We start from the raw sequence: 14,059 nt of genomic DNA, 5'->3' as shown, positions 1-14,059 counted from the left end.
TGCCCTCCTTAGTCTTTTCTTGATTCCGCGGTATTGTTGGATTGAAGCGGCTTGGACCGACATTACTCGTACGCTTACGAGAGACTGGTTTCATCGCTACGAGTAACCCCGTTGCTCAAAGATGACTGGCAAGTGTCGGTTTCTCCAACTTTAGTTGAATCGGATTTGACCGAGGAGGTCCTTGTATAAGGTTAAATAGCAATTCATATATCTCCATTGTGGTGTTTGCGTAAGTAAGATGCGATCCTACTAGATACCCATGGTCACCACGTAAAACATGCAACAACAAAATTAGAGGACGTCTAACTTGTTTTTGTAGGGTATGCTTGTGATGTGATATGGCCAACGATGTGATGTGATATATTGGATGTATGAGATGATCATGTTGTAATAGTTAATATCGACTTGCACGTCGATGGTACGGCAACCTGCAGGAGCCATAGGGTTGTCTTTAAACTAACATTTGTGCTTGCAGATGCGTGTACTATATTGCTAGGACGTAGCTTTAGTAGTAATAGCATGAGTAGCACGACAACCCCGATGGCGACACGTTGATGGAGATCATGATGATGGAGATCATGGTGTGACGCCGGTGACAAGAAGATCGTGCCGGTGCTTTGGTGATGGAGATCAAGAAGCACATGATGATGGCCATATCATGTCACTTATGAATTGCATGTGATGTTAATCCTTTATGCACCTTATCTTGCTTAGAACGATGGTAGCATTATGAGGTGATCTCTCACTAAAATTTCAAGACGAAATTGTGTTCTCCCCGACTGTGCATCGTTGCGACAATTCTTCGTTTCGAGACACCACGTGATGATCGGGTGTGATGGACTCAACGTTCACATACAACGGGTGCAAAACAGTTGCACACGCGGAACACTCGGGTTAAGCTTGACGAGCCTAGCATGTGCAGACATGGCCTCGGAACACATGAGACCGAAAGGTCGAGCATGAATCATATAGTTGATATGATTAGCATAGATATGCTTACCACCGAAACTATTCTCGACTCACGTGATGATCGGACTTGAGATAGTGGATTTGGATCATGTACCACTCAAATGACTAGAGAGATGTACTTTTTGAGTGGGAGTTCTTAAGTAACATGATTAATTGAACTAATTGTCATGAACATAGTCTAATGGTCTTTGCGAATTACGATGTAGCTTGCGCTATAGCTCTACTGTTTTTATATGTTCCTAGAGAAAATTTAGTTGAAAGTTGATAGTAGCAAACTTTGCAGAGGATTGTCCTCGTTGCTGCGTAGAAGGCTTATGTCCTTAATGCACCACTCGGTGTGCTGCACCTCGAGCGTCGTTTGTGGATGCTGTGAACATTTGACATACACGTTTCTGATGACTACACGATAGTTCAGTGCAAAATACTTAATGGCTTAGAAGGAAGGCGCCGAAGACGTTTTGAAACGTCATGGAACATAATGATGTTCTAAAGAGATGAAATTGTGATTTCATGCTTGTGCCCTTGTTAAGAGGTACGAGACCTCCGACAAGATTCTTTGTCCACAAAGTAAAGGAGAAAAACTCAATCGTTGAGCGTGTGCTCAGATTGTCTGAGTACGACAATCGCTTGAATCAAGTGGGAGTTAATCTTCCAGATGAGATAGTGATGGTTCTCCAAAGTCACTGCCACCAAGCTGTGAGAGCTTCGTGATGAACTATAACATATCACGGATAGATACAATGATCCTTGAGCGATTCGCGAAGTTTGGCACTGCGAAAGTAGAAATCAAGAAGGAGCATCAATAGTGGATGGTTAGTAAAACCACTAAGTTTCAAGAAAGGCAAGGGCTGGAAGGGATACTTCGTGAAACGACAAAACAGTTGCTGCACTAATGAAGGGACCCAAGATTAAACCCAAACCTGAGACTAAGTGCTTCTGTAATGAGGGGAACAGTCACTGAGGCGGAGCAACTCTAGATACTTGGTAGATAAGAAGGCTGGCAAAAGTCGAAAGAAGTATATTTGATATACATGATGTTGATGTGTACTTTACTAGTACTCCTAGTAGCACGAGGGTATTGGATACCGGTTCGGTTGCTAAGTGATTAGTAACACGAAATGAAAGCTACGGCATAAACGGAGACTAGTTAAAGGCGAGGTGACGATACGTGTTGGAAGTGTTTCCAAGGTTGATATGATCAAACGTCGCACGCTCCCTCTATCATCGAGATTGGTGGTGAAACCCAAATAATTGTTATTTGGTGTTTGCGTTGAGCATGAACATGATTGGATCATGTTTGTTGCAATACGATTATTCATTTGAAGAGAATAATGATTACTCTATTTGCTTGAATAATCACCTTCAATGGTTTATTGAATCTCGATTGTAGTGTTACACATGTTCATGATATTGGTGCCAAAAGATACAAGGTAATGATGATAGTACCACTTACTTGTGGCACTGCCGCTTGAGTCATGTTGGTATAAATTGCATGAAGAGGCTCCATGATGATGGATCTTTATATTCACTTGATTTTGAATCACTAGTGACATGCAAATCATACCACATGAGCAAGGCCTTGTGTTCATTGAGATGAAACAAGATAGTAACTTGTTGGAAGTGATACATTTTTATGTGTGCAGTCCAATGGGTGCTGAGGCACGCAGTGGATATCATTATGTTCTTACTTCAATGAGGATTTGAGTGGATACAAGAGTATTTACTTAATGAATCACAAGTCTGAAATATTGAAAAGTTCAATTCAGTTTCGGAGTGAAGTTTGTCGTAACAAGAGGATAAACTGTCTACGATATGATCATAGAAATGAATATCTGAGTTACGAGTTTTGGTACGCAGTTAAGACAATGTGGAAATTGTTTTGCACTTGATGCTACCTGGAACATCATAGTGTGATGATGTGTCTGAACGTCATAGCCACGCACTATTTGGTATGGTGCATGCTATGATGTCTCTTATCGAATTACCACTATTGTTTATAGGTTATGCATTAGAGACAACCGCATTCACTTTAAATAGGGCACCGCGTATTTCCGTTGAGATGACACAGTATAGACTGAAGTTTAGAGAAATCTAAACTGTCGTTTCTTGAAAGTTTGGGGCTTCGACACTTATGTGAAAAAGTTTCAGTCTGATAAGCTCAAACCCAAAGCGAATAAATGCATCTTCATAGGATATCCAAAACAGTTGGGTACATCTCCTATCTCAGATCCGAAAGCAAAGTGTTTGTTTCTAGAAACGGATCCTTTCTCGAGGAAAGGTTTCTCTCGAAAGAATTGAGTGGGAGGGTGGTACAACTTGATGAGGTTATTGAACCATCACTTCAACCAGTGTGTAGCAGGGCGCAGGAAGTTGTTCCTGTGGCGCCTACACCAATTGAAGTTAAAGCTGATGATGGTGATCATCGAGCATCGGATCAAGTTACTACAAACCTCGTAGGTTGACAAGGTCGCGTACTACTGCAGAGTGGTACAGTAACCCTGTCTTGGAGGTCATGTTGCTGAGCAACAGTGAACCTACGAGTTATGGAGAAAGCAATGGTGGGCCCGAATTCCGACAAATGGCTGGAGGCCATGAAATCCGAGAGAGGATCCATGTATGAAAACAAAGTGTAGACTTTGGAAGAACTACTTGATGGTCATAGGTCTATTGAGTAAAGATGGATATTTAAAAGGAAGACAGACGATGACAGTGATAAGTCACTATTAAGAAAAGCTCGACTTGTCACAAAGATGTTTCCGACAAGATCAAACAGTTGACTATGATGAGACTTTCTCACTCGTAGCGATGCTAAAAGTCTGTTAGAATTATGTTAGTAGTTGCTGCATTATTTATGAAATATTGCACGTAGGATGTCAAAACATTGTTTCCTCGACGGTTTCCTTGAGAAAACATTGTATGTGATACAACCAGGAGGTTTTGTCGATCCTGAAGATACTAGCAAGTATGCAAGCTCCAGTGATCCTTCAATGGACTGGTGCAAGCATCTCGGAGTTGGAATATACACTTTGATGAGATGATCAAAGATTTTGGGTTTGTACAAGGTTTATGAGAAACTTGTATTTCCAAAGAAGTGAGTGGGAGCACTATGGAATTTCTGATAAGTATATGTGGTTGACATATTGTGGATCAAAAAGTAATGTAGAATTTCTGTAAAGCATACAAGGTTGTTTGAAAGGAGTTTTCAAATGAATACCTGGATTGCGCTACTTGAACGTTGAGCATCAAAGATCTATGGAGATAGATCAAAGGCACTTAATGGAAGTTTCAACAAGATGCATGCCTTGACAAGTTTTTGAAGGAGTTCAAAATAGATCAGCAAAGAAGGAGTTCTTGGTTACGTTGTAAGGTGTGAATTTGAGTAAGACTCAAACCCCGACCACGGCAGAATAAAGAGAATAGACGAAGGTCGTCTTCTATGCCTTAGCCGTAGACTCTAAAGTATGCCATGCTGAGTACCGCACCTGATGTGTGCCTTGCAACAAGTGTGTTAAGAGGTACACAGAGTGATCCAGGATTGAATCACTGATCAGCGGTCAAAGTTATCCTTAATAACTAAATAGACTAAGGAATTTTTCTCGATTATGGAGGTGGTTAAAGAGTTCGTCGTAAAGGGTTACGTCGATGCAAGCTTTGACACTAATCCGAATAACTATGAGTAGTGAAACGGATTCGTATAGTAGAGTAGATATTTGGAGCATTTCCGAATAACACGTAGTAGCAGCATCTATAAGATGACATAAAGATTTGTAAAGAACGCACGGATCTAAAAGTTCCAGAACCGTTGACTAAAACCTCTCTCACGAGCAAGACGCGATCAGACCCGAGAACTATATGGGTGTTGGATTTGTTGGAATCACATGGTGATGTGAACTAGATTATTGACTCTGGTGCAAGTGGGAGACTGTTGGAAATATGCCCTAGAGGTAATAACAAATTAGTTATTATTATATTTCTTTTTTCATGATAATCGTTTATTATCCATGCTATAATTGTATTGATTGGAAACACAGTGCATCTGAGGATACATAGACAAAACACTGTCCCTAGTAAGCCTCTAGTTGACTAGCTCGTTGATCAAAGATGGTCAAGGTTTCCTGACCATAGGCAAGTGTTGTCACTTGATAACGGGATCACATCATTAGGAGAATCATGTGATGGACTAGACCCAAACTAATAGACGTAGCATGTTGATCGTGTCATTTTGTGCTACTATTTTCTGCGTGTCAAGTATTTGTTCCTATGACCATGAGATCATATAACTCACTGACACCGGAGGAATGCTTTGTGTGTATCAAACGTCGCAACGTAACTGGGTGACTATAAAGATGCTCTACAGGTATCTCCGAAGGTGTTCGTTGAGTTAGTATGGATCAAGACTGGGATTTGTCACTCCGTATGACGGAGATGTATCTCGGGGCCCACTCGGTAATACAACATCACACACAAGCCTTGCAAGCAATGTGACTTAGTGTAAGTTGCGGGATCTTGTATTACGGAACGAGTAAAGAGACTTGCCGGTAAACGAGATTGAAATAGGTATGCGCATACTGACGATCGAATCTCGGGCAAGTAACATACCGAAGGACAAAGGGAATGACATACGAGATTATATGAATCCTTGGCACTGAGGTTCAAACGATAAGATCTTCGTAGAATATGTAGGATCTAATATGGGCATCCAGGTCCCGCTATTGGATATTGACCGAGGAGTCACTCGGGTCATGTCTACATAGTTCTCGAACCCGCAGGGTCTGCACACTTAAGGTTCGACGTTGTTTTATGCGTATTTGAGTTATATGGTTGGTTACCAAATGTTGTTAGGAGTCCCGGATGAGATCACGAAGGTCACGAGGGTTTCCGGAATGGTCCGGAAACAAAGATTTATATATAGGATGACCTCATTTGATTACCGGAAGGTTTTCGGAGTTACCGGGAATGTACCGGGAATGACGAATGGGTTCCGGGTGTTCACCGGGAGGGTGCAACCCACCCCGGAGAAGCCCATAGGCCTTGGGGGTGGCGCACCAGCCCTTAGTGGGCTGGTGGGACAGCCCAAGAAGGCCCTATGCGCCATAGGAAGAAAATCAAAGAGAAAAGGAAAAAAAGAGGAGGTGGGAAAAAGGGGAAGGACTCCTCCTTCCAAACCTAGTTGGATTCGGTTTGGAAGGGGAGGACTCCCCCCCTTTGGCTCGGCCGACCCCCTTGGGGGTCCTTGGACCCCAAGTCAAGGCTCCCCCTCTTCCCCCTATATATACGGAGGTTTTAGGGCTGATTTGAGACAACTTTGCCACGGCAGCCCGACCACATATCTTCACGGTTTTACCTCTAGATCGCGTCTCTGCGGAGCTCGGGCGGAGCCCTGCTGAGATTAGATCACCACCAACCTCCAGAGCGCTGTCACGCTGCCGGAGAACTCATCTACCTCTCCGTCTCTCTTGCTGGATCAAGAAGGCCGAGATCATCGTCGAGCTGTACGTGTGCTGAACGCGGAGGTGCCGTCCGTTCGGCACTAGATCGTGGGACTGATCGCGGGACACTTCGCGGGGCGTATCGAGGGACGTTAGGACGTTCCACTACATCAACTGCGTTCACTAACGCTTCTGCTGTGCGATCTACAAGGGTACGTAGATCGAATATCCCCTCTCGTAGATGGACATCACCTTGATAGGTCTTCGTGCGCGTAGGAAATTTTTTGTTTCCCATGCGACGTTCCCCAACATATACTTGTAATATTAAAGACGATAAAAAAGGGGCAAAAGACATTTTAGTTGCTCAACAAGGTGAAGTAGAATGCCCGTATTATGCCCTCCTCCATGCAGAAGGCAGGCACGACTCTAGTACAACCCCTTGTGATGGCCGACCGCCCATCCTTCAGTGTCTTCATGAACACATCTAGATAGTCATCATGTTTTGGTAGAAATACTTTAACCTTTACATTCCCACTCATCATGTTTTTGAGAGGTACTCTTGAGTAAACTTCTTTTGGAACCACTGCAAAGGGAAAATATTCGGACATTATCATCTAACACGACTCATTCTGGGCAATAAAAAGAAGGCTGCAGAGTTCTCACTTACCATCGTGCAGTTTATTGTTGTCTTGGATAAAGTGTAAAGAAATAGTTTAATTGCTATCTTCTGACCCATTTTACTAACAATCTTTATCATCTTCCTCACTTGATGCTAGTTCATCAATATCACATTGGGCCATACGCACAAAGGGTCGAAGCACGGATCTTTACCAATGACATATGTACCTAAAAGCACGAAGTTAATATTAGAAGCTAAACATCAATTGCACAATGATTTAGTACAACACTCCCTCCGTCCCATTATATAATATCTTATAACATCCAATATACTCACATATTGGATTAATTAACATCTTATATTATGGGCCGAAGGGAGTTTATTGCATTCTTACAAATTATCGACCGATTAACTTCAGTTAACTATTGTTGTGTTGTTGTTGTTGCTGCTCTTCTACATATATCTAGACATCATCAAAACCTTGAGGTAACACTCTTCCGTCTTGCTATGTAGCCTAGGATGGCATATTTAGACATTCAGTACATTGCATGTTTCTATGTAGCCTAAGATATATTAAATATGGCCCTAGTTAACCTACCGATAAATGGGTTACAGATATATTCAATTAAAAGTACGATTCACCGATTAATCCCTTATCAGCCCCCAACCTATATGGTACCAGCTACCGATATCTTTAACAGTGAGTATATATAGGCCAATGGATGAAATTAACCTTGATGCAAAACAACAGTCGTTTCCAAAATTCTCCTTTGTAAGGACATCGAGAGGCATGTTAAGCACTACAAGGTAAACATCAACCAAATATATCCATGGTAGACAAAATAATCTCCAAATTATAGCTTCAATGTGCACGTTTACCCACAGTATTTAACTGCAACAGGTCTAACATTTAACAACAATATTCAAACTGGTATTGTGTCAATCTAAGTACATTGGTTATCTTGAAATAGAAATGTAAAGGCATGTTAGCTACAACATGCTTAACATCAACCAAATGTAGTCATTCATAATGGTATTGTTGAAGCTGGTATTGATGAAATTGAACCGCACAATTCATACTTGCACATATAGAACATCATGTTGTGAATAACACGAATAAACAGGGCTTACTATGAACAACCAAAGATAGCATTTGAAACTGGACATATGCTAACTATAAAAAACCAAACAACCAAAAAAAATCTAACACAGGCATATGCTAGATATAATAGGCTTAACATCAAGCAAATACATTCATTCTTACCAATATGTTTCAAACCGGTGTTGATGAAAATGTACTGCACAGAAAATAATTGCACATATAGAGCATCACATTGTGAACAATTGAAATAAATAAGGTATATTGCAAACAACCAAATATAGCAATTAAGTCAGTACATATTCTCACTACACTACAAAAGAGGCTCGACAAAACACATCATGGGTTTCCCCTGTGAAGAGGCACGCAAAAAAATCATGGGTTTCCTCACTTGTCATAGATGGGCTCGTTCCCATGGGAAGAGCACAGACCCTCGGTGTGCTCCATGTTATGTTAGATGGTCTCCTTCCCCTTGGAAGAGCACGGCTGTAAGGTGCTCTCCTTGATGTCGCAGATGTGCTCTTTCCCCTTGGAAGAGCCTGAGAGGGTGCCCTCCTTGTGGTCGCCATCGATGATGTCTAACTTGGCAACCATGGATCCCAAGACAACGTCGCAGAACGTGTCCTTTAGAAATGACAAAAGGGAATTGATGGTGATGTAGGATGGCAAATTCTTGACAGGGAGAGAGAGGAGATCAGTGGCGGGGATGTCGATGAGATCGATGGCGGTTGAATCCAAGGGGATGGGGTGAGACACTTAACTTGTGACACAGCGCACGTCACGCCGTGGCTCTCGTAGCCGGCGCCCGCGACATACCAGATTACTCTAGCCCCCTAATTGAGAGCGTGCAACCAGTAATGGTCGTCGGCTTCCTCGGAGGCCACCTCGGCGACGTTGGGCGAAGAGGCCACAATACACCTCTTTTGGGCGAGTCGCTCCTTGAACTCCATAGGAAGCATAGCCGGGCTTAGGCTGCGATGCTCTGGAGTGGGGGATGGGGATGAGGATGGGGATCTATGGGAAAGGGGGTGTTTGGCAGGCATCATCTAAGAAACTCATGGCGTCTAGGGATTAAAGATTTGTGGGTACGATGCACTGGTAAGAAGACAGACATTCATAATGAAGGCTTGTGGCGGCTACCTTGCTAGGGTTTTGAGCGAGGGAGGGGTTGTGGTGGGGGTGTGTGTGTGCGCGCACACACGGGGCGTTTTCTTGGGGACTGTGGAGTGGGGTTGTGGTGTTTGAGGAAATGATGCGGCTACTGAAAATTGTACTACGCGAGAGTAAAATGCCGGGGCTATTGAAAATTTGGATGATGCATCGCACACGCTCCCGGAAAACAACCGTGTGTTATCAAACCGAAAAACCCTCGAGCCGAGAAGATATTTTCAAGGGATGCAGGCGACAGCGGGAACAACAAACTCTTGGGGAACGTTGCATGTGAAATAAAAAATTTCCTACGCACACATAAGATATATCCATGGTGATGACCATCTACGAGAGGGGAGATCAGATCCACATACCCTTGTAGATCGATAAGCGGGAAGCGTTAAGAAACACGGTTGATGCAGTCGAACGTTTTCGGATCCAAATCGCAAGCCGTCCCGCGACGCAATCACGATCTAGTGCCGAACGGAAGGCATCTCCACGTTCATCACACATGCAGCTCGATGACGATCTCCGCCTTCTTGATCCAGCAAGAGAGATGAAGAGGTAGCTGAATTCTTCGGCAACACAACGGTGTGATGGTGATGATGGTGGAGCTACTCCGGTAGGGCTTCGCCGTGCACTACCGGAATGACCTTCGGGGTGTCACAAAGTAGTGGAGGGAAAGGGGATGTGTCGTGCCTTGAGGTGCTGCTAGCCTCTCTACCCTCCACAATATATAGGAGAGAGGGAGGGATGGCTCCCTAGGGAAAACCCCTAGGGTTCGGCCAACGCACCAAGCAGGAGGGAGGAGTCCTCCTCCAATTCGGTTTGGTGGAGAAGGAGTACTCCTCCTAGTAGGTTTGCCCCACCTCTCTCTCTTTTGGCACTTCGTATGAATAGGCCCACTTGGGCTGGCCGCCCAGCCCACTAGGGGCTGGTGCGCCACCCATTGTCCAATTTGGTCCCTGTCCAGGTGCGTGGCCCGTCCAGGTGGAACCTCGAAACCCATTCGTCAGTCTCGGTACTTTACCGGTAATTAATGCTTGAAACTTTCAAGAAGCCAAATACACCTTTCCTATACATCAATCTTCGTCTAGGGACCATTCCGGAACTCCTTGTGACGTCCGGGATCTCACCTAGGAGTCCGAACAACATTCGGTTACTAACATACGTAATTCAACTATACGGAAACGTCACAGAACCTTAAGTGTGCAGACCCTGCGGGTTCAAGAACTATGTAGACATTACCGAGACACTCTCCGGTCAATAACCAATGGCGGGACATGGATACCCATATTGGTTCCTACATATTCTATGAAGATCTTTATCGATTGCACCTCTATGTCAAGGATTGAGTTAATCCCGTATAACATTCCCTTTGTCCTTCGGTTTTTTACTTGCCCGAGATTCAATCATCGTTATCTCTATACCTATTTGTATCTCGTTACCAGCAAGTATCTTTACTCGTTCCGTAATACAAAATCTCGTTGCTAACTCTTTAGTCACACGGCTTGCAAGGTTTTTTGTGATGTTGTATTACCGAGTGAGCCCCGAGATACCTCTTCGTCATACGTAGTGACAAATCCCAGTCTTGATCCATGCTAACTCAATGGACACCTTCGGAGATACGTGTAGAGCACCTTTATAGTCACCCAGTTACGTTGCGATGTTTGATGCACACAAGGTATTCTTCTATTGTCAGTGAGTTACATGATCTCATGATCATAGGAAGACATACTTGACATGCAGAAAAACAGTAGCAATAAAACGACACGATCACATGCTACGTTGATAGTTTGGGTCTTTTCCATCACATCATTCTCCCAATGATGTGACCCCGTTATCATGTGACAACCTTGTCAATCGCTAGGAAAATTTAACCATCTTTGATCAACGAGCTAGTCCACTAGAGGCTTACTAGGGACAATCTGTTATCTATATATCCACACATGTATCTGAGTTTCCATTTAATACAATTCTAGCATGGATAATAAATAATTATCTTGAACAAGGAAATATAATAATAACTATTTTATTATTGCCTCTAGGGCATATTTCCAAAAGAAACATCACACACGGTTGAAACATAATAACTTTGCATTCTCAAAATAAAAAATCTTGCAAGCGGGTTGATATTTTTGAGATTGCAAGGGAAGCCTCGTGGAGCCGAATGTACTATGCTGATGTGAGTGACATTGGCAGGGGCATGGCACACGGGTAGTGTGAGTGAACCATGTCTCTTGCATCGTCCGACTTGTCTAATATTTACAAATTCAGGGAAAATAACACGGGAAAGGGTCAGAACACAAACAAACTTGCATGTGGATCAAAAATATGTATGAAAAGGGTGGTTTGATGTTCAAATAGCAAATGCACAACTTTGGTGTGGAACATGTCTCACAAAGCGCACTGTATTGCTTGTCCCTTTCCTTCGTGTGAGCAGGAGGTGAATCCTAGCTATGAACGCATGCCCAAAATACCGAGGTCTAACATATCACCCTACCGTAACAGTAAACCTATGCGAGTCCATCATGGTCAAAACCTGCCCTCCTTTCGCTTCCAGTGAAAGGTGGACAATGTGCAGGCCCACAAATGTGTGCTTCTGGCACGAGATGGGGTGAGACCACATGCGAACCACCTGCGGGTAGCCCACCTATATGTATGAAAAGGGTGGTGTGATATTTAAATACCCAAGTCACAAATTTGATGTGACACATGTGCCTCACAAATTAACCACACATGCCGACCCCACGGAGGTTCACCTAGCAAAGTGCGAAGTTGCTCCACCCTCAAACACACACATACAGACACACACACACAGACACGCACACACGCACGCATACACACACACATGCACCCAGACACACACATGCATCCAAACACACACACACACATACACACACACACGCACACATGCACACACACATGCACACACGCACACATGCACACACACACACACACACACACCCACACACCCACACACCCACACACACACCCCCGCCCACCCACACATGGCACACACACATAAACACACTTTGAGTCGCGGGAGAGGGCATCTCATGAAGATGTATCCTGGAAAGGATCAAGATCAAAGAATCCACCTCGGTCATACAACCTCTATCTTGTTGTTGGTCGAAGTGATGGACATCCATGCGACCCTATAGATGGGCTTGCTCATGAATAATCATGCAAGTAATGCCCAAAGACAACCATTGCATGGATGTGGCCCATACATATGTACGGAGTGTTGATGTTTGAATACCCAAATGCACAACTTTGATGTGGCACCGTAATTTCGAATGAGAAACCACACGGAGCGAGGGTTATACGACACATTGTATATATGTATGTCACACCACATTTCGAGCGAGTGACAGAGATTCATGCATGCGTATCTACGCTTGCGCTCAAACTTACATCTGGAATCTCACCATGATAATACGATAACACGAACCACAGAAGAAGAATCCACCATGGTATCTTATCTCATTGTCGGTTAAGAAGTGATCAAGGATGACCACGCAGGCCCACGAGTATATATGTTTGCCGCCAATAACCACGTGGGAGAGAGAGTACCGTACGAAGATAGCATGGGTCTATTCTAATAACACCCCATAAGACCTTATTCTGTTAACACCTAGGCTTAGTCTCCTAACACTATTGTACAACTCGATCCACCAAACCCGAACCGCATAGCAACCCTCAGAAAAAATGCCTCCACCACAACATCCCTCTGTATCCTTCCTCCCCCCTCCCACCACCAGCCCCAGTGCATCCCTCTACCTTCTTCCTCCCACCGGAGCGTGTCATGTTATGGCGCCACGCCGATCCACACTACCACCTTTCTCCTCCCCACCCCGACCCTCCCCGTCTACCCTCTCTTTTGCATTGGATCTGTTGTGCTATTGCCATTGGAGGCCGCACCGCACAACCATCTTCCCAACTTTCACCCACCGGCCACCCCGTCCTCGACCCGTCAACTGCCGCACCATCCTAACCTTCTCTGGTGGTGCAGAAGACTCACCAGTGGCCGTGCCCACCCTCCCCACCTTCTTGCACGACGCGACCAACCTGCTTCGCCGCCCCACTCTCCCCACATTCTCTGATGAGGCACATCACCAGAGCCTCCACCCCACCCTCTCTGGCGAGCCGCGCACCAACACCACTCCGGCGACCAGCAGCATATCTAGCGCACCCTAGGAACGTATATGTCGTCTGCACCCTGGCACCTCCTCCCCAACACGCCATCCCAGATCCTGGCCCATGAGAACTAACTCACCACCCCTGTCCAGTCATCACGATGGATGCTCGCCGGCCAGCTTCTTGTCACCGGCAGCCATCCCTGCACTACATCGGCTCCATGCGGGAGTAGCGAGACATCTGGATGTTGAAGTGCATGTGCCCTCAAGGTGAAGTGCAGTGTGCGTGCAACCCAGGTGCAAGAGGTTTGATTTTGTGACTCTGGGTTACCACCACCTCGCATGGGTGCTACTCTACATCATCAACCAAAACAAAAACGAGCATCGGCTCCCCTAGGCGCGGTTCACCTCCCGTTCTTGGATCCTCTTGTGAATGTTGTTTCCTATAGTTCTCTAGATGTGTGCTGTAGTGCACATCATAAACAAAATGCCTTAGCTACAATTTTATTTTTGTGTTGAAGGACAACTGTGCTAGAAATGTTACATGGACTTGGTTGTAGTAATGTAATTGTAAATGAGATCTTCGTGTTGATGGACAATTCTGCAGTGCACTTCTCCATAGCATTGCGGTTCACGTATGCCTGATGTGAAGTGC

Source organism: Hordeum vulgare, chromosome 3H (assembly GCF_904849725.1).
Source record: "Hordeum vulgare subsp. vulgare chromosome 3H, MorexV3_pseudomolecules_assembly, whole genome shotgun sequence".
NCBI classification, from domain to species: Eukaryota; Viridiplantae; Streptophyta; class Magnoliopsida; order Poales; family Poaceae; genus Hordeum; species Hordeum vulgare.
This window is presented reverse-complemented; position numbering follows the sequence as displayed.